The sequence below is a fragment of the Oncorhynchus mykiss genome, chromosome 21, assembly GCF_057628025.1.
Source record: "Oncorhynchus mykiss isolate SJ-2025 chromosome 21, ASM5762802v1, whole genome shotgun sequence".
Lineage (NCBI taxonomy): Eukaryota > Metazoa > Chordata > Actinopteri > Salmoniformes > Salmonidae > Oncorhynchus > Oncorhynchus mykiss.
In genome coordinates this window covers 53,763,616-53,781,602 of record NC_143042.1, presented here as the reverse complement: position 1 = coordinate 53,781,602, position 17,987 = coordinate 53,763,616, and the positions used below count along the sequence as shown (strand labels likewise).

The window sequence follows — 17,987 nt, the reverse complement described above, 5'->3', positions numbered from 1 at the left end:
TATCTTTCCCTGAGAGAAGAAATCTTCACTTGTTGACCTTTGATAGGAATGTTGGTAGAGCAGCAGAGAGTTCTCGAGATTGCAACAGTCCTTAGGTCGCTGACTCAGAAGAGTATAACTTTTTCTGCAGTTGTGCCAAGTTTTTGACTTATGCCTAGTGTTTCCCCAAAAGCAAGTCATTCCCTGAGCGGGAATCAAACCCAGGCCTCGGTGGTAAAATAAATGAATCCTAACCACTAGACCAACAGGGAGAGAGAAAAATACATTTCGCAAGCTAGGGGGCTAAACAGCGATTTTATTCCTCGGCTCACTTTTTGTCTATTCCCAAATGCAACTACTTGCAATCTAAGGGGATGTAGCTCAGAGGAATAGAGTATTAGTTGAACGTAAGAAGACCTGGGGGCAATCGTCAGCAGCTCCAAGAAACCGTCAAACTCAGCAGATTAATTTCTTAAAGGGAACATATGCTTCTGCCAAACCTCTGACTATCTAGGTGATGGCGTTTCACTACATTCTTTATCCTTCGATAGCTCAGTTGGTAGAGCGGAGGACTGTAGGGGAAATTGCTGTAATCCTTAGGTCGCTGGTTCAAATCCGTCTCGAAGGATTGTACTTTTTTCTTGTGGCTTACGCCAACTTTTTGACAGCAGTGTACCATGACATGTGCTCGACAAAAAAATATCTTTCCCTGAGAGAAGAAATGTTCACTTGTTGACCTTTGATAGGAATGTTGGTATAGCAGCAGAGAGTTCTCGAGATTGCAACAGTCCTTAGGTCGCTGACTCAGAAGAGTATAACTTTTTCTGCAGTTGTGCCAAGTTTTTGACTTATGCCTAGTGTTTCCCCAAAAGCAAGTCATTCCCTGAGCGGGAATCAAACCCAGGCCTCGGTGGTAAAAGAAATGAATCCTAACCACTAGACCAACAGGGAGAGAGAAAAATACATTTCGCAAGCTAGGGGGCTAAACAGCGATTTTATTCCTCGGCTCACTTTTTGTCTATTCCCAAATGCAAATACTTGCAATCTAAGGGGATGTAGCTCAGAGGAATAGAGTATTAGTTGAACGTAAGAAGACCTGGGGGCAATCGTCAGCAGCTCCAAGAAACCGTCAAACTCAGCAGATTAATTTCTTAAAGGGAACATATGCTTCTGCCAAACCTCTGACTATCTAGGTAATGGCGTTTCACTACATTCTTTATCCTTCGATAGCTCAGTTGGTAGAGCGGAGGACTGTAGGGGAAATTGCTGTATTCCTTAGGTCGCTGGTTCAAATCCGTCTCGAAGGATTGTACTTTTTCTTGTGGCTTACGCCAACTTTTTGACAGCAGTGTACCATGACATGTGCTCGACAAAAAAATATCTTTCCCTGAGAGAAGAAATGTTCACTTGTTGACCATTGATAGGAATGTTGGTATAGCAGCAGAGAGTTCTCGAGATTGCAACAGTCCTTAGGTCGCTGACTCAGAAGAGTATAACTTTTTATGCAGTTGTGCCAAGTTTTTGACTTATGCCTAGTGTTTCCCCAAAAGCAAGTCATTCCCTGAGCGGGAATCAATCCCAGGCAGCGGTGGTAAAAGAACCGAATCCTAACCACTAGACCAACAGGGAGAGAGAAAAATACATTTCGCAAGCTAGGGGGCTAAACAGCGATTTTATTCCTCGGCTCACTTTTTGTCTATTCCCAAATGCAACTGCTTGCAATCTAAGGGGATGTAGCTCAGAGGAATAGAGCATTAGTTGAACGTACGAAGACCTCGGGGCAATCCTCAGCAGCTCCAAGAAACCACCAAACTCAGCAGATTAATTTCTAAAAGGGAACATATGCTTCTGCCAAATCTCTGACCATCTAGGTGATGGCGTTTGACTACATTTTTTATCCTTCGATAGCTCAGTTGGTAGAGCGGAGGACTGTAGGTGAAATTGCTGTAATCCTTAGGTCGCTGGTTCAAATCCGGCTCGAAGGATTGTACTTTTTTCTTGTGGCTTACGCCAACTTTTTGACAGCAGTGTACCATGACATGTGCTCGACAAAAAAATATCTTTCCCTGAGAGAAGAAATGTTCACTTGTTGACCTTTGATAGGAATGTTGGTATAGCAGCAGAGAGTTCTCGAGATTGCAACAGTCCTTAGGTCGCTGACTCAGAAGAGTATAACTTTTTCTGCAGTTGTGCCAAGTTTTTGACTTATGCCTAGTGTTTCCCCAAAAGCAAGTCATTCCCTGAGCGGGAATCAAACCCAGGCCTCGGTGGTAAAAGAAATGAATCCTAACCACTAGACCAACAGGGAGAGAGAAAAATACATTTCGCAAGCTAGAGGGCTAAACAGCGATTTTATTCCTCGGCTCACTTTTTGTCTATTCCCAAATGCAACTGCTTGCAATCTAAGGGGGTGTAGCTCAGAGGAATAGAGCATTAGTTGAACGTACGAAGACCTCGGGGCAATCCTCAGCAGCTCCAAGAAACCACCAAACTCAGCAGATTAATTTCTTAAAGGGAACATATGCTTCTGCCAAACCTCTGACCATCTAGGTGATGGCGCTTGAGTACATTTTTTACCCTTCGATAGCTCAGTTGGTAGAGCGGAGGACTGTAGGTGAAATTGCTGTAATCCTTAGGTCGCTGGTTCAAATCCGTCTCGAAGGATTGTACTTTTTCTTGTGGCTTACGCCAACTTTTTGACAGCAGTGTACCATGACATGTGCTTGACAAAAAAATATCTTTCCCTGAGAGAAGAAATCTTCACTTGTTGACCTTTGATAGGAATGTTGGTATAGCAGCAGAGAGTTCTCGAGATTGCAACAGTCCTTAGGTCGCTGACTCAGAAGAGTATAACTTTTTCTGCAGTTGTGCCAAGTTTTTGACTTATGCCTAGTGTTTCCCCAAAAGCAAGTCATTCCCTGAGCGGGAATCAAACCCAGGCCTCGGTGGTAAAATAAATGAATCCTAACCACTAGACCAACAGGGAGAGAGAAAAATACATTTCGCAAGCTAGGGGGCTAAACAGCGATTTTATTCCTCGGCTCACTTTTTGTCTATTCCCAAATGCAACTACTTGCAATCTAAGGGGATGTAGCTCAGAGGAATAGAGTATTAGTTGAACGTAAGAAGACCTGGGGGCAATCGTCAGCAGCTCCAAGAAACCGTCAAACTCAGCAGATTAATTTCTTAAAGGGAACATATGCTTCTGCCAAACCTCTGACTATCTAGGTGATGGCGTTTCACTACATTCTTTATCCTTCGATAGCTCAGTTGGTAGAGCGGAGGACTGTAGGGGAAATTGCTGTATTCCTTAGGTCGCTGGTTCAAATCCGTCTCGAAGGATTGTACTTTTTCTTGTGGCTTACGCCAACTTTTTGACAGCAGTGTACCATGACATGTGCTCGACAAAAAAATATCTTTCCCTGAGAGAAGAAATGTTCACTTGTTGACCATTGATAGGAATGTTGGTATAGCAGCAGAGAGTTCTCGAGATTGCAACAGTCCTTAGGTCGCTGACTCAGAAGAGTATAACTTTTTATGCAGTTGTGCCAAGTTTTTGACTTATGCCTAGTGTTTCCCCAAAAGCAAGTCATTCCCTGAGCGGGAATCAAACCCAGGCCTCGGTGGTAAAAGAAATGAATCCTAACCACTAGACCAACAGGGAGAGAGAAAAATACATTTCGCAAGCTAGGGGGCTAAACAGCGATTTTATTCCTCGGCTCACTTTTTGTCTATTCCCAAATGCAACTGCTTGCAATCTAAGGGGATGTAGCTCAGAGGAATAGAGCATTAGTTGAACGTACGAAGACCTCGGGGCAATCCTCAGCAGCTCCAAGAAACCACCAAACTCAGCAGATTAATTTCTAAAAGGGAACATATGCTTCTGCCAAATCTCTGACCATCTAGGTGATGGCGTTTGACTACATTTTTTATCCTTCGATAGCTCAGTTGGTAGAGCGGAGGACTGTAGGTGAAATTGCTGTAATCCTTAGGTCGCTGGTTCAAATCCGGCTCGAAGGATTGTACTTTTTTCTTGTGGCTTACGCCAACTTTTTGACAGCAGTGTACCATGACATGTGCTCGACAAAAAAATATCTTTCCCTGAGAGAAGAAATGTTCACTTGTTGACCTTTGATAGGAATGTTGGTATAGCAGCAGAGAGTTCTCGAGATTGCAACAGTCCTTAGGTCGCTGACTCAGAAGAGTATAACTTTTTCTGCAGTTGTGCCAAGTTTTTGACTTATGCCTAGTGTTTCCCCAAAAGCAAGTCATTCCCTGAGCGGGAATCAAACCCAGGCCTCGGTGGTAAAAGAAATGAATCCTAACCACTAGACCAACAGGGAGAGAGAAAAATACATTTCGCAAGCTAGAGGGCTAAACAGCGATTTTATTCCTCGGCTCACTTTTTGTCTATTCCCAAATGCAACTGCTTGCAATCTAAGGGGGTGTAGCTCAGAGGAATAGAGCATTAGTTGAACGTACGAAGACCTCGGGGCAATCCTCAGCAGCTCCAAGAAACCACCAAACTCAGCAGATTAATTTCTTAAAGGGAACATATGCTTCTGCCAAACCTCTGACCATCTAGGTGATGGCGCTTGAGTACATTTTTTACCCTTCGATAGCTCAGTTGGTAGAGCGGAGGACTGTAGGTGAAATTGCTGTAATCCTTAGGTCGCTGGTTCAAATCCGTCTCGAAGGATTGTACTTTTTCTTGTGGCTTACGCCAACTTTTTGACAGCAGTGTACCATGACATGTGCTTGACAAAAAAATATCTTTCCCTGAGAGAAGAAATCTTCACTTGTTGACCTTTGATAGGAATGTTGGTATAGCAGCAGAGAGTTCTCGAGATTGCAACAGTCCTTAGGTCGCTGACTCAGAAGAGTATAACTTTTTCTGCAGTTGTGCCAAGTTTTTGACTTATGCCTAGTGTTTCCCCAAAAGCAAGTCATTCCCTGAGCGGGAATCAAACCCAGGCCTCGGTGGTAAAATAAATGAATCCTAACCACTAGACCAACAGGGAGAGAGAAAAATACATTTCGCAAGCTAGGGGGCTAAACAGCGATTTTATTCCTCGGCTCACTTTTTGTCTATTCCCAAATGCAACTACTTGCAATCTAAGGGGATGTAGCTCAGAGGAATAGAGTATTAGTTGAACGTAAGAAGACCTGGGGGCAATCGTCAGCAGCTCCAAGAAACCGTCAAACTCAGCAGATTAATTTCTTAAAGGGAACATATGCTTCTGCCAAACCTCTGACTATCTAGGTGATGGCGTTTCACTACATTCTTTATCCTTCGATAGCTCAGTTGGTAGAGCGGAGGACTGTAGGGGAAATTGCTGTATTCCTTAGGTCGCTGGTTCAAATCCGTCTCGAAGGATTGTACTTTTTCTTGTGGCTTACGCCAACTTTTTGACAGCAGTGTACCATGACATGTGCTCGACAAAAAAATATCTTTCCCTGAGAGAAGAAATGTTCACTTGTTGACCATTGATAGGAATGTTGGTATAGCAGCAGAGAGTTCTCGAGATTGCAACAGTCCTTAGGTCGCTGACTCAGAAGAGTATAACTTTTTATGCAGTTGTGCCAAGTTTTTGACTTATGCCTAGTGTTTCCCCAAAAGCAAGTCATTCCCTGAGCGGGAATCAAACCCAGGCCTCGGTGGTAAAAGAAATGAATCCTAACCACTAGACCAACAGGGAGAGAGAAAAATACATTTCGCAAGCTAGGGGGCTAAACAGCGATTTTATTCCTCGGCTCACTTTTTGTCTATTCCCAAATGCAACTGCTTGCAATCTAAGGGGATGTAGCTCAGAGGAATAGAGCATTAGTTGAACGTACGAAGACCTCGGGGCAATCCTCAGCAGCTCCAAGAAACCACCAAACTCAGCAGATTAATTTCTAAAAGGGAACATATGCTTCTGCCAAATCTCTGACCATCTAGGTGATGGCGTTTGACTACATTTTTTATCCTTCGATAGCTCAGTTGGTAGAGCGGAGGACTGTAGGTGAAATTGCTGTAATCCTTAGGTCGCTGGTTCAAATCCGGCTCGAAGGATTGTACTTTTTTCTTGTGGCTTACGCCAACTTTTTGACAGCAGTGTACCATGACATGTGCTCGACAAAAAAATATCTTTCCCTGAGAGAAGAAATGTTCACTTGTTGACCTTTGATAGGAATGTTGGTATAGCAGCAGAGAGTTCTCGAGATTGCAACAGTCCTTAGGTCGCTGACTCAGAAGAGTATAACTTTTTCTGCAGTTGTGCCAAGTTTTTGACTTATGCCTAGTGTTTCCCCAAAAGCAAGTCATTCCCTGAGCGGGAATCAAACCCAGGCCTCGGTGGTAAAAGAAATGAATCCTAACCACTAGACCAACAGGGAGAGAGAAAAATACATTTCGCAAGCTAGAGGGCTAAACAGCGATTTTATTCCTCGGCTCACTTTTTGTCTATTCCCAAATGCAACTGCTTGCAATCTAAGGGGGTGTAGCTCAGAGGAATAGAGCATTAGTTGAACGTACGAAGACCTCGGGGCAATCCTCAGCAGCTCCAAGAAACCACCAAACTCAGCAGATTAATTTCTTAAAGGGAACATATGCTTCTGCCAAACCTCTGACCATCTAGGTGATGGCGCTTGAGTACATTTTTTACCCTTCGATAGCTCAGTTGGTAGAGCGGAGGACTGTAGGTGAAATTGCTGTAATCCTTAGGTCGCTGGTTCAAATCCGTCTCGAAGGATTGTACTTTTTCTTGTGGCTTACGCCAACTTTTTGACAGCAGTGTACCATGACATGTGCTTGACAAAAAAATATCTTTCCCTGAGAGAAGAAATCTTCACTTGTTGACCTTTGATAGGAATGTTGGTATAGCAGCAGAGAGTTCTCGAGATTGCAACAGTCCTTAGGTCGCTGACTCAGAAGAGTATAACTTTTTCTGCAGTTGTGCCAAGTTTTTGACTTATGCCTAGTGTTTCCCCAAAAGCAAGTCATTCCCTGAGCGGGAATCAAACCCAGGCCTCGGTGGTAAAATAAATGAATCCTAACCACTAGACCAACAGGGAGAGAGAAAAATACATTTCGCAAGCTAGGGGGCTAAACAGCGATTTTATTCCTCGGCTCACTTTTTGTCTATTCCCAAATGCAACTACTTGCAATCTAAGGGGATGTAGCTCAGAGGAATAGAGTATTAGTTGAACGTAAGAAGACCTGGGGGCAATCGTCAGCAGCTCCAAGAAACCGTCAAACTCAGCAGATTAATTTCTTAAAGGGAACATATGCTTCTGCCAAACCTCTGACTATCTAGGTGATGGCGTTTCACTACATTCTTTATCCTTCGATAGCTCAGTTGGTAGAGCGGAGGACTGTAGGGGAAATTGCTGTATTCCTTAGGTCGCTGGTTCAAATCCGTCTCGAAGGATTGTACTTTTTCTTGTGGCTTACGCCAACTTTTTGACAGCAGTGTACCATGACATGTGCTCGACAAAAAAATATCTTTCCCTGAGAGAAGAAATGTTCACTTGTTGACCATTGATAGGAATGTTGGTATAGCAGCAGAGAGTTCTCGAGATTGCAACAGTCCTTAGGTCGCTGACTCAGAAGAGTATAACTTTTTATGCAGTTGTGCCAAGTTTTTGACTTATGCCTAGTGTTTCCCCAAAAGCAAGTCATTCCCTGAGCGGGAATCAATCCCAGGCAGCGGTGGTAAAAGAACCGAATCCTAACCACTAGACCAACAGGGAGAGAGAAAAATACATTTCGCAAGCTAGGGGGCTAAACAGCGATTTTATTCCTCGGCTCACTTTTTGTCTATTCCCAAATGCAACTGCTTGCAATCTAAGGGGATGTAGCTCAGAGGAATAGAGCATTAGTTGAACGTACGAAGACCTCGGGGCAATCCTCAGCAGCTCCAAGAAACCACCAAACTCAGCAGATTAATTTCTAAAAGGGAACATATGCTTCTGCCAAATCTCTGACCATCTAGGTGATGGCGTTTGACTACATTTTTTATCCTTCGATAGCTCAGTTGGTAGAGCGGAGGACTGTAGGTTAAATTGCTGTAATCCTTAGGTCGCTGGTTCAAATCCGGCTCGAAGGATTGTACTTTTTTCTTGTGGCTTACGCCAACTTTTTGACAGCAGTGTACCATGACATGTGCTCGACAAAAAAATATCTTTCCCTGAGAGAAGAAATGTTCACTTGTTGACCTTTGATAGGAATGTTGGTATAGCAGCAGAGAGTTCTCGAGATTGCAACAGTCCTTAGGTCGCTGACTCAGAAGAGTATAACTTTTTCTGCAGTTGTGCCAAGTTTTTGACTTATGCCTAGTGTTTCCCCAAAAGCAAGTCATTCCCTGAGCGGGAATCAAACCCAGGCCTCGGTGGTAAAAGAAATGAATCCTAACCACTAGACCAACAGGGAGAGAGAAAAATACATTTCGCAAGCTAGGGGGCTAAACAGCGATTTTATTCCTCGGCTCACTTTTTGTCTATTCCCAAATGCAACTGCTTGCAATCTAAGGGGGTGTAGCTCAGAGGAATAGAGCATTAGTTGAACGTACGAAGACCTCGGGGCAATCCTCAGCAGCTCCAAGAAACCACCAAACTCAGCAGATTAATTTCTTAAAGGGAACATATGCTTCTGCCAAACCTCTGACCATCTAGGTGATGGCGCTTGAGTACATTTTTTACCCTTCGATAGCTCAGTTGGTAGAGCGGAGGACTGTAGGTGAAATTGCTGTAATCCTTAGGTCGCTGATTCAAATCCGGCTCGAAGGATTGTACTTTTTCTTGTGGCTTACGCCAACTTTTTGACAGCAGTGTACCATGACATGTGCTTGACAAAAAAATATCTTTCCCTGAGAGAAGAAATCTTCACTTGTTGACCTTTGATAGGAATGTTGGTATAGCAGCAGAGAGTTCTCGAGATTGCAACAGTCCTTAGGTCGCTGACTCAGAAGAGTATAACTTTTTATGCAGTTGTGCCAAGTTTTTGACTTATGCCTAGTGTTTCCCCAAAAGCAAGTCATTCCCTGGGCGGGAATCAAACCCAGGCCTCGGTGGTAAAAGAAATGAAATCCTAACCACTAGACCAACAGGGAGAGAGAAAAATACATTTCGCAAGCTAGGGGGCTAAACAGCGATTTTATTCCTCGGCTCACTTTTTGTCTATTCCCAAATGCAACTGCTTGCAATCTAAGGGGATGTAGCTCAGAGGAATAGAGCATTAGTTGAACGTACGAAGACCTCGGGGCAATCCTCAGCAGCTCCAAGAAACCACCAAACTCAGCAGATTAATTTCTTAAAGGGAACATATGCTTCTGCCAAACCTCTGCCCATCTAGGTGATGGCGCTTGAGTAAATTTTTTACCCTTCGATAGCTCAGTTGGTAGAGCGGAGGACTGTAGGTGAAATTGCTGTAATCCTTAGGTCGCTGGTTCAAATCCGGCTCGAAGGATTGTACTTTTTCTTGTGGCTTACGCCAACTTTTTGACAGCAGTGTACCATGACATGTGCTTGACAAAAAAATATCTTTCCCTGAGAGAAGAAATCTTCACTTGTTGACCTTTGATAGGAATGTTGGTAGAGCAGCAGAGAGTTCTCGAGATTGCAACAGTCCTTAGGTCGCTGACTCAGAAGAGTATAACTTTTTCTGCAGTTGTGCCAAGTTTTTGACTTATGCCTAGTGTTTCCCCAAAAGCAAGTCATTCCCTAAGCGGGAATCAAACCCAGGCAGCGGTGGTAAAAGTACCGAATCCTAACCACTAGACCAACAGGGAGAGAGAAAAATGCATTTTGCAGTGAGGTGGCTAAACAGCGATTTTATTCCTCTGCTCACTTTTTCTCTAATCCCAAACGCAACTACTTGCAATCTAAGGGGATGTAGCTCAGAGGAATAGAGCATTAGTTGTAAGAAGACCTGGGGGCAATCCTCAGCAGCTCCAAGAAACCACCAAACTCAGCAGATTAATTTCTTAAAGGGAACATATGCTTCTGCCAAACCTCTGACCATCTAGGTGATGGCGTTTGACTATATTTATTATCATTTGATAGCTCAGTTGGTAGAGCGGAGGACTGTAGGTGAAATTGCTATAATCCTTAGGTCGCTTGTTCAAATCCGGCTCGAAGGATTGTACTTTTTTCTTGTGGCTTACGCCAACTTTTTGACTGCAGTGTACCATGACATGTGCTTGACAAAAAAATATCTTTCCCTGAGAGAAGAAATCTTCACTTGTTGACCTTTGATAGGAATGTTGGTAGAGCAGCAGAGAGTTCTCGAGATTGCAACAGTCCTCAGGTCGCTGACTCAGAAGAGTATAACTTTTTCTGCAGTTGTGCCAAGTTTTTGACTTATGCCTAGTGTTTCCCCAAAAGCAAGTCATTCCCTGAGCGGGAATCAAACCCAGGCCTCGGTGGTAAAATAAATGAATCCTAACCACTAGACCAACAGGGAGAGAGAAAAATGCATTTTGCAGTGAGGGAGCTAAACAGCGATTTTATTCCTCTGCTCACTTTTTGTCAATTCCCAAATGCAACTACTTGCAATCTAAGGGAATGTAGCTCAGAGGAATAGAGCATTAGTTGAACGTACGAAGACCTGGGGGCAATCCTCAGCAGCTCCAAGAAACCACCAAACTCAGCAGATTAATTTCTTAAAGGGAACATATGCTTCTGCCTAACCTCTGACCATCTAGGTGATGGCGTTTGACTATATTTTTTACCCTTCGATAGCTCAGTTGGTAGAGCGGAGGACTGTAGGGGAAATTGCTGTAATCCTTAGGTCGCTGGTTCAAATCCGGCTCGAAGGATTGTACTTTTTCTTGTGGCTTACGCCAACTTTTTGACAGCAGTGTACCATGACATGTGCTTGACAAAAAATATCTTTCCCTGAGAGAAGAAATCTTCACTTGTTGACCTTTGATAGGAATGTTGGTATAGCAGCAGAGAGTTCTCGAGATTGCAACAGTCCTTAGGTCGCTGACTCAGAAGAGTATAACTTTTTCTGCAGTTGTGCCAAGTTTTTGACTTATGCCTAGTGTTTCCCCAAAAGCAAGTCATTCCCTGAGCGGGAATCAAACCCAGGCCTCGGTGGTAAAAGAAATGAATCCTAACCACTAGACCAACAGGGAGAGAGAAAAATACATTTCGCAAGCTAGGGGGCTAAACAGCGATTTTATTCCTCGGCTCACTTTTTGTCTATTCCCAAATGCAACTGCTTGCAATCTAAGGGGATGTAGCTCAGAGGAATAGAGCATTAGTTGAACGTACGAAGACCTCGGGGCAATCCTCAGCAGCTCCAAGAAACCACCAAACTCAGCAGATTAATTTCTTAAAGGGAACATATGCTTCTGCCAAACCTCTGACCATCTAGGTGATGGCGCTTGAGTACATTTTTTACCCTTCGATAGCTCAGTTGGTAGAGCGGAGGACTGTAGGTGAAATTGCTGTAATCCTTAGGTCGCTGGTTCAAATCCGGCTCGAAGGATTGTACTTTTTCTTGTGGCTTACGCCAACTTTTTGACTGCAGTGTACCATGACATGTGCTTGACAAAAAAATATCTTTCCCTGAGAGAAGAAATCTTCACTTGTTGACCTTTGATAGGAATGTTGGTATAGCAGCAGAGAGTTCTCGAGATTGCAACAGTCCTTAGGTCGCTGACTCAGAAGAGTATAACTTTTTCTGCAGTTGTGCCAAGTTTTTGACTTATGCCTAGTGTTTCCCCAAAAGCAAGTCATTCCCTGAGCGGGAATCAAACCCAGGCCTCGGTGGTAAAATAAATGAATCCTAACCACTAGACCAACAGGGAGAGAGAAAAATGCATTTTGCAGTGAGGGAGCTAAACAGCGATTTTATTCCTCTGCTCACTTTTTGTCAATTCCCAAATGCAACTACTTGCAATCTAAGGGAATGTAGCTCAGAGGAATAGAGCATTAGTTGAACGTACGAAGACCTGGGGGCAATCCTCAGCAGCTCCAAGAAACCACCAAACTCAGCAGATTAATTTCTTAAAGGGAACATATGCTTCTGCCTAACCTCTGACCATCTAGGTGATGGCGTTTGACTACATTTTTTATCCTTCGATAGCTCAGTTGGTAGAGCGGAGGACTGTAGGTGAAATTGCTGTAATCCTTAGGTCGCTGGTTCAAATCCGGCTCGAAGGATTGTACTTTTTCTTGTGGCTTACGCCAACTTTTTGACAGCAGTGTACCATGACATGTGCTTGACAAAAAATATCTTTCCCTGAGAGAAGAAATGTTCACTTGTTGACCATTGATAGGAATGTTGGTATAGCAGCAGAGAGTTCTCGAGATTGCAACAGTCCTTAGGTCGCTGACTCAGAAGAGTATAACTTTTTCTGCAGTTGTGCCAAGTTTTTGACTTATGCCTAGTGTTTCCCCAAAAGCAAGTCATTCCCTGAGCGGGAATCAAACCCAGGCAGCGGTGGTAAAAGAACCGAATCCTAACCACTAGACCAACAGGGAGAGAGAAAAATACATTTCGCAAGCTAGGGGGCTAAACAGCGATTTTATTCCTCGGCTCACTTTTTGTCTATTCCCAAATGCAACTGCTTGCAATCTAAGGGGATGTAGCTCAGAGGAATAGAGCATTAGTTGAACGTACGAAGACCTCGGGGCAATCCTCAGCAGCTCCAAGAAACCACCAAACTCAGCAGATTAATTTCTTAAAGGGAACATATGCTTCTGCCAAACCTCTGACCATCTAGGTGATGGCGTTTGACTACATTTTTTATCCTTCGATAGCTCAGTTGGTAGAGCGGAGGACTGTAGGTGAAATTGCTGTAATCCTTAGGTTGCTGGTTCAAATCTGGCTCGAAGGATTGTACTTTTTCTTGTGGCTTACGCCAACTTTTTGACAGCAGTGTACCATGACATGTGCTTGACAAAAAATATCTTTCCCTGAGAGAAGAAATCTTCACTTGTTGACATTTGATAGGAATGTTGGTAGAGCAGCAGATGGTTCTCGAGATTGCAAGAGTCCTTAGGTCGCTGACTCAGAAGAGTATAACTTTTTCTGCAGTTCTTCCAAGTTTTTGACTCATGCCTAGTGTTTACCCAAAAGCAAGTCATTCCCTGAGCGGGAATCAAACCCAGGCCGCGGTGGTAAAAGAATCGAATCCTAACCACTAGACCAACAGGGAGAGAGAAAAATACTTTTTGCAAGCTAGGGGGCTAAACAGCGATTTTATTCCTCGGCTCACTTTTTGTCTATTCCCAAATGCAACTACTTGCAATCTAAGGGGATGTAGCTCAGAGGAATAGAGCATTAGTTGAACGTACGAAGACCTGGGGGCAATCCTCAGCAGCTCCAAGAAACCACCAAACTCAGCAGATTAATTTCTAAAAGGGAACATATGCTTCTGCCAAACCTCTGACCATCTAGGTGATGGCGTTTGACTACATTTTTTATCCTTCGATAGCTCGTTTGGTAGAGCGGAGGACTGTAGGTGAAATTGCTGTAATCCTTAGGTCGCTGGTTCAAATCCGGCTCGAAAGATTGTATTTTTTTCTTGTGGCTTACGCCAACTTTTTGACAGCAGTGTACCATGACATGTGCTCGACAAAAAAATATCTTTCCCCGAGAGAAGAAATGTTCACTTGTTGACCTTTGATAGGAATGTTGGTATAGCAGCAGAGAGTTCTCGAGATTGCAACAGTCCTTTGGTCGCTGACTCAGAAGAGTATAACTTTTTCTGCAGTTTTGCCAAGTTTTTGACTTATGCCTAGTGTTTCCCCAAAAGCAAGTCATTCCCTGAGCGGGAATCAAACCCAGGCAGCGGTGGTAAAATAACCGAATCCTAACCACTAGACCAACAGGGAGAGTGATAAATGCATTTTGCAGTGAGGTGGCTAAACTGCGATTTTATTCCTCTGCTCACTTTTTCTCTAATCCCAAACGCAACTACTTGCAATCTAAGGGGATGTAGCTCAGAGGAATAGAGCATTAGTTGAACGTAAGAAGACCTGGGGGCAATCGTCAGCAGCTCCAAGAAACCGTCAAACTCAGCAGATTAATTTCTTAAAGGGAACATATGCTTCTGCCAAACCTCTGACTATCTAGGTGATGGCGTTTGACTACATTCTTTATCCTTCGATAGCTCAGTTGGTAGAGTGGAGGACTGTAGGGGAAATTGCTGTAATCCTTGGGTTGCTGGTTCAAATCCGTCTCGAAGGATTGTACTTTTTCTTGTGGCTTACGCCAACTTTTTGACAGCAGTGTACCATGACATGTGCTTGACAAAAAATATCTTTCCCTGAGAGAAGAAATGTTCACTTGTTGACCTTTGATAGGAATGTTGGTATAGCAGCAGAGAGTTCTCGAGATTGCAACAGTCCTTAGGTCGCTGACTCAGAAGAGTATAACTTTTTCTGCAGTTGTGCCAAGTTTTTGACTTATGCCTAGTGTTTCCCCAAAAGCAAGTCATTCCCTGAGCGGGAATCAAACCCAGGCAGCGGTGGTAAAAGAACCGAATCCTAACCACTAGACCAACAGGGAGAGAGAAAAATACATTTCGCAAGCTAGGGGGCTAAACAGCGATTTTATTCCTCGGCTCACTTTTTGTCTATTCCCAAATGCAACTGCTTGCAATCTAAGGGGATGTAGCTCAGAGGAATAGAGCATTAGTTGAACGTACGAAGACCTCGGGGCAATCCTCAGCAGCTCCAAGAAACCACCAAACTCAGCAGATTAATTTCTTAAAGGGAACATATGCTTCTGCCAAACCTCTGACCATCTAGGTGATGGCGTTTGACTACATTTTTTATCCTTCGATAGCTCAGTTGGTAGAGCGGAGGACTGTAGGTGAAATTGCTGTAATCCTTAGGTTGCTGGTTCAAATCTGGCTCGAAGGATTGTACTTTTTCTTGTGGCTTACGCAAACTTTTTGACAGCAGTGTACCATGACATGTGCTTGACAAAAAATATCTTTCCCTGAGAGAAGAAATCTTCACTTGTTGACATTTGATAGGAATGTTGGTAGAGCAGCAGATGGTTCTCGAGATTGCAAGAGTCCTTAGGTCGCTGACTCAGAAGAGTATAACTTTTTCTGCAGTTCTTCCAAGTTTTTGACTCATGCCTAGTGTTTACCCAAAAGCAAGTCATTCCCTGAGCGGGAATCAAACCCAGGCCGCGGTGGTAAAATAATCGAATCCTAACCACTAGACCAACAGGGAGAGAGAAAAATACTTTTTGCAAGCTAGGGGGCTAAACAGCGATTTTATTCCTCGGCTCACTTTTTGTCTATTCCCAAATGCAACTACTTGCAATCTAAGGGGATGTAGCTCAGAGGAATAGAGCATTAGTTGAACGTACGAAGACCTGGGGGCAATCCTCAGCAGCTCCAAGAAACCACCAAACTCAGCAGATTAATTTCTAAAAGGGAACATATGCTTCTGCCAAACCTCTGACCATCTAGGTGATGGCGTTTGACTACATTTTTTATCCTTCGATAGCTCGTTTGGTAGAGCGGAGGACTGTAGGTGAAATTGCTGTAATCCTTAGGTCGCTGGTTCAAATCCGGCTCGAAAGATTGTACTTTTTTCTTGTGGCTTACGCCAACTTTTTGACAGCAGTGTACCATGACATGTGCTCGACAAAAAAATATCTTTCCCCGAGAGAAGAAATGTTCACTTGTTGACCTTTGATAGGAATGTTGGTATAGCAGCAGAGAGTTCTCGAGATTGCAACAGTCCTTTGGTCGCTGACTCAGAAGAGTATAACTTTTTCTGCAGTTTTGCCAAGTTTTTGACTTATGCCTAGTGTTTCCCCAAAAGCAAGTCATTCCCTGAGCGGGAATCAAACCCAGGCAGCGGTGGTAAAATAACCGAATCCTAACCACTAGACCAACAGGGAGAGTGATAAATGCATTTTGCAGTGAGGTGGCTAAACTGCGATTTTATTCCTCTGCTCACTTTTTCTCTAATCCCAAACGCAACTACTTGCAATCTAAGGGGATGTAGCTCAGAGGAATAGAGCATTAGTTGAACGTAAGAAGACCTGGGGGCAATCGTCAGCAGCTCCAAGAAACCGTCAAACTCAGCAGATTAATTTCTTAAAGGGAACATATGCTTCTGCCAAACCTCTGACTATCTAGGTGATGGCGTTTGACTACATTCTTTATCCTTCGATAGCTCAGTTGGTAGAGTGGAGGACTGTAGGGGAAATTGCTGTAATCCTTGGGTTGCTGGTTCAAATCCGTCTCGAAGGATTGTACTTTTTCTTGTGGCTTACGCCAACTTTTTGACAGCAGTGTACCATGACATGTGCTTGACAAAAAATATCTTTCCCTGAGAGAAGAAATGTTCACTTGTTGACCTTTGATAGGAATGTTGGTATAGCAGCAGAGAGTTCTCGAGATTGCAACAGTCCTTAGGTCGCTGACTCAGAAGAGTATAACTTTTTCTGCAGTTGTGCCAAGTTTTTGACTTATGCCTAGTGTTTCCCCAAAAGCAAGTCATTCCCTGAGCGGGAATCAAACCCAGGCAGCGGTGGTAAAAGAACCGAATCCTAACCACTAGACCAACAGGGAGAGAGAAAAATACATTTCGCAAGCTAGGGGGCTAAACAGCGATTTTATTCCTCGGCTCACTTTTTGTCTATTCCCAAATGCAACTGCTTGCAATCTAAGGGGATGTAGCTCAGAGGAATAGAGCATTAGTTGAACGTACGAAGACCTCGGGGCAATCCTCAGCAGCTCCAAGAAACCACCAAACTCAGCAGATTAATTTCTTAAAGGGAACATATGCTTCTGCCAAACCTCTGACCATCTAGGTGATGGCGTTTGACTACATTTTTTATCCTTCGATAGCTCAGTTGGTAGAGCGGAGGACTGTAGGTGAAATTGCTGTAATCCTTAGGTTGCTGGTTCAAATCTGGCTCGAAGGATTGTACTTTTTCTTGTGGCTTACGCAAACTTTTTGACAGCAGTGTACCATGACATGTGCTTGACAAAAAATATCTTTCCCTGAGAGAAGAAATCTTCACTTGTTGACATTTGATAGGAATGTTGGTAGAGCAGCAGATGGTTCTCGAGATTGCAAGAGTCCTTAGGTCGCTGACTCAGAAGAGTATAACTTTTTCTGCAGTTCTTCCAAGTTTTTGACTCATGCCTAGTGTTTACCCAAAAGCAAGTCATTCCCTGAGCGGGAATCAAACCCAGGCCGCGGTGGTAAAATAATCGAATCCTAACCACTAGACCAACAGGGAGAGAGAAAAATACTTTTTGCAAGCTAGGGGGCTAAACAGCGATTTTATTCCTCGGCTCACTTTTTGTCTATTCCCAAATGCAACTACTTGCAATCTAAGGGGATGTAGCTCAGAGGAATAGAGCATTAGTTGAACGTACGAAGACCTGGGGGCAATCCTCAGCAGCTCCAAGAAACCACCAAACTCAGCAGATTAATTTCTAAAAGGGAACATATGCTTCTGCCAAACCTCTGACCATCTAGGTGATGGCGTTTGACTACATTTTTTATCCTTCGATAGCTCGTTTGGTAGAGCGGAGGACTGTAGGTGAAATTGCTGTAATCCTTAGGTCGCTGGTTCAAATCCGGCTCGAAAGATTGTACTTTTTTCTTGTGGCTTACGCCAACTTTTTGACAGCAGTGTACCATGACATGTGCTCGACAAAAAAATATCTTTCCCCGAGAGAAGAAATGTTCACTTGTTGACCTTTGATAGGAATGTTGGTATAGCAGCAGAGAGTTCTCGAGATTGCAACAGTCCTTTGGTCGCTGACTCAGAAGAGTATAACTTTTTCTGCAGTTTTGCCAAGTTTTTGACTTATGCCTAGTGTTTCCCCAAAAGCAAGTCATTCCCTGAGCGGGAATCAAACCCAGGCAGCGGTGGTAAAATAACCGAATCCTAACCACTAGACCAACAGGGAGAGTGATAAATGCATTTTGCAGTGAGGTGGCTAAACTGCGATTTTATTCCTCTGCTCACTTTTTCTCTAATCCCAAACGCAACTACTTGCAATCTAAGGGGATGTAGCTCAGAG

General features: G+C 43.6%; 8 non-coding genes across 8 annotated transcripts; all 8 read left to right on the top strand.

Moving 5' to 3' along the window:
* Nucleotides 1-1,877: 1,877 nt before the first annotated feature.
* On the top strand, nt 1,878-1,964 carry trnay-gua (transfer RNA tyrosine (anticodon GUA)). The gene is given in 2 exon segments: nt 1,878-1,914; nt 1,929-1,964. It is a non-coding gene; the product is annotated as a tRNA-Tyr (tRNA).
* A 1,948-nt stretch (nt 1,965-3,912) lies between these two features.
* trnay-gua (transfer RNA tyrosine (anticodon GUA)) lies at nt 3,913-3,999 on the top strand. The gene is given in 2 exon segments: nt 3,913-3,949; nt 3,964-3,999. It is a non-coding gene; the product is annotated as a tRNA-Tyr (tRNA).
* A 1,948-nt stretch (nt 4,000-5,947) lies between these two features.
* Nucleotides 5,948-6,034, top strand: trnay-gua (transfer RNA tyrosine (anticodon GUA)). The gene is given in 2 exon segments: nt 5,948-5,984; nt 5,999-6,034. It is a non-coding gene; the product is annotated as a tRNA-Tyr (tRNA).
* A 1,948-nt stretch (nt 6,035-7,982) lies between these two features.
* On the top strand, nt 7,983-8,069 carry trnay-gua (transfer RNA tyrosine (anticodon GUA)). The gene is given in 2 exon segments: nt 7,983-8,019; nt 8,034-8,069. It is a non-coding gene; the product is annotated as a tRNA-Tyr (tRNA).
* Nucleotides 8,070-9,340: 1,271 nt separating this feature from the next.
* Nucleotides 9,341-9,427, top strand: trnay-gua (transfer RNA tyrosine (anticodon GUA)). Its single transcript is given in 2 exon segments — nt 9,341-9,377; nt 9,392-9,427. It is a non-coding gene; the product is annotated as a tRNA-Tyr (tRNA).
* A 1,264-nt stretch (nt 9,428-10,691) lies between these two features.
* Nucleotides 10,692-10,778, top strand: trnay-gua (transfer RNA tyrosine (anticodon GUA)). Its single transcript is given in 2 exon segments — nt 10,692-10,728; nt 10,743-10,778. It is a non-coding gene; the product is annotated as a tRNA-Tyr (tRNA).
* Nucleotides 10,779-11,368: 590 nt separating this feature from the next.
* On the top strand, nt 11,369-11,455 carry trnay-gua (transfer RNA tyrosine (anticodon GUA)). The gene is given in 2 exon segments: nt 11,369-11,405; nt 11,420-11,455. It is a non-coding gene; the product is annotated as a tRNA-Tyr (tRNA).
* Nucleotides 11,456-12,045: 590 nt separating this feature from the next.
* trnay-gua (transfer RNA tyrosine (anticodon GUA)) lies at nt 12,046-12,132 on the top strand. The gene is given in 2 exon segments: nt 12,046-12,082; nt 12,097-12,132. It is a non-coding gene; the product is annotated as a tRNA-Tyr (tRNA).
* Nucleotides 12,133-17,987: the final 5,855 nt, after the last annotated feature.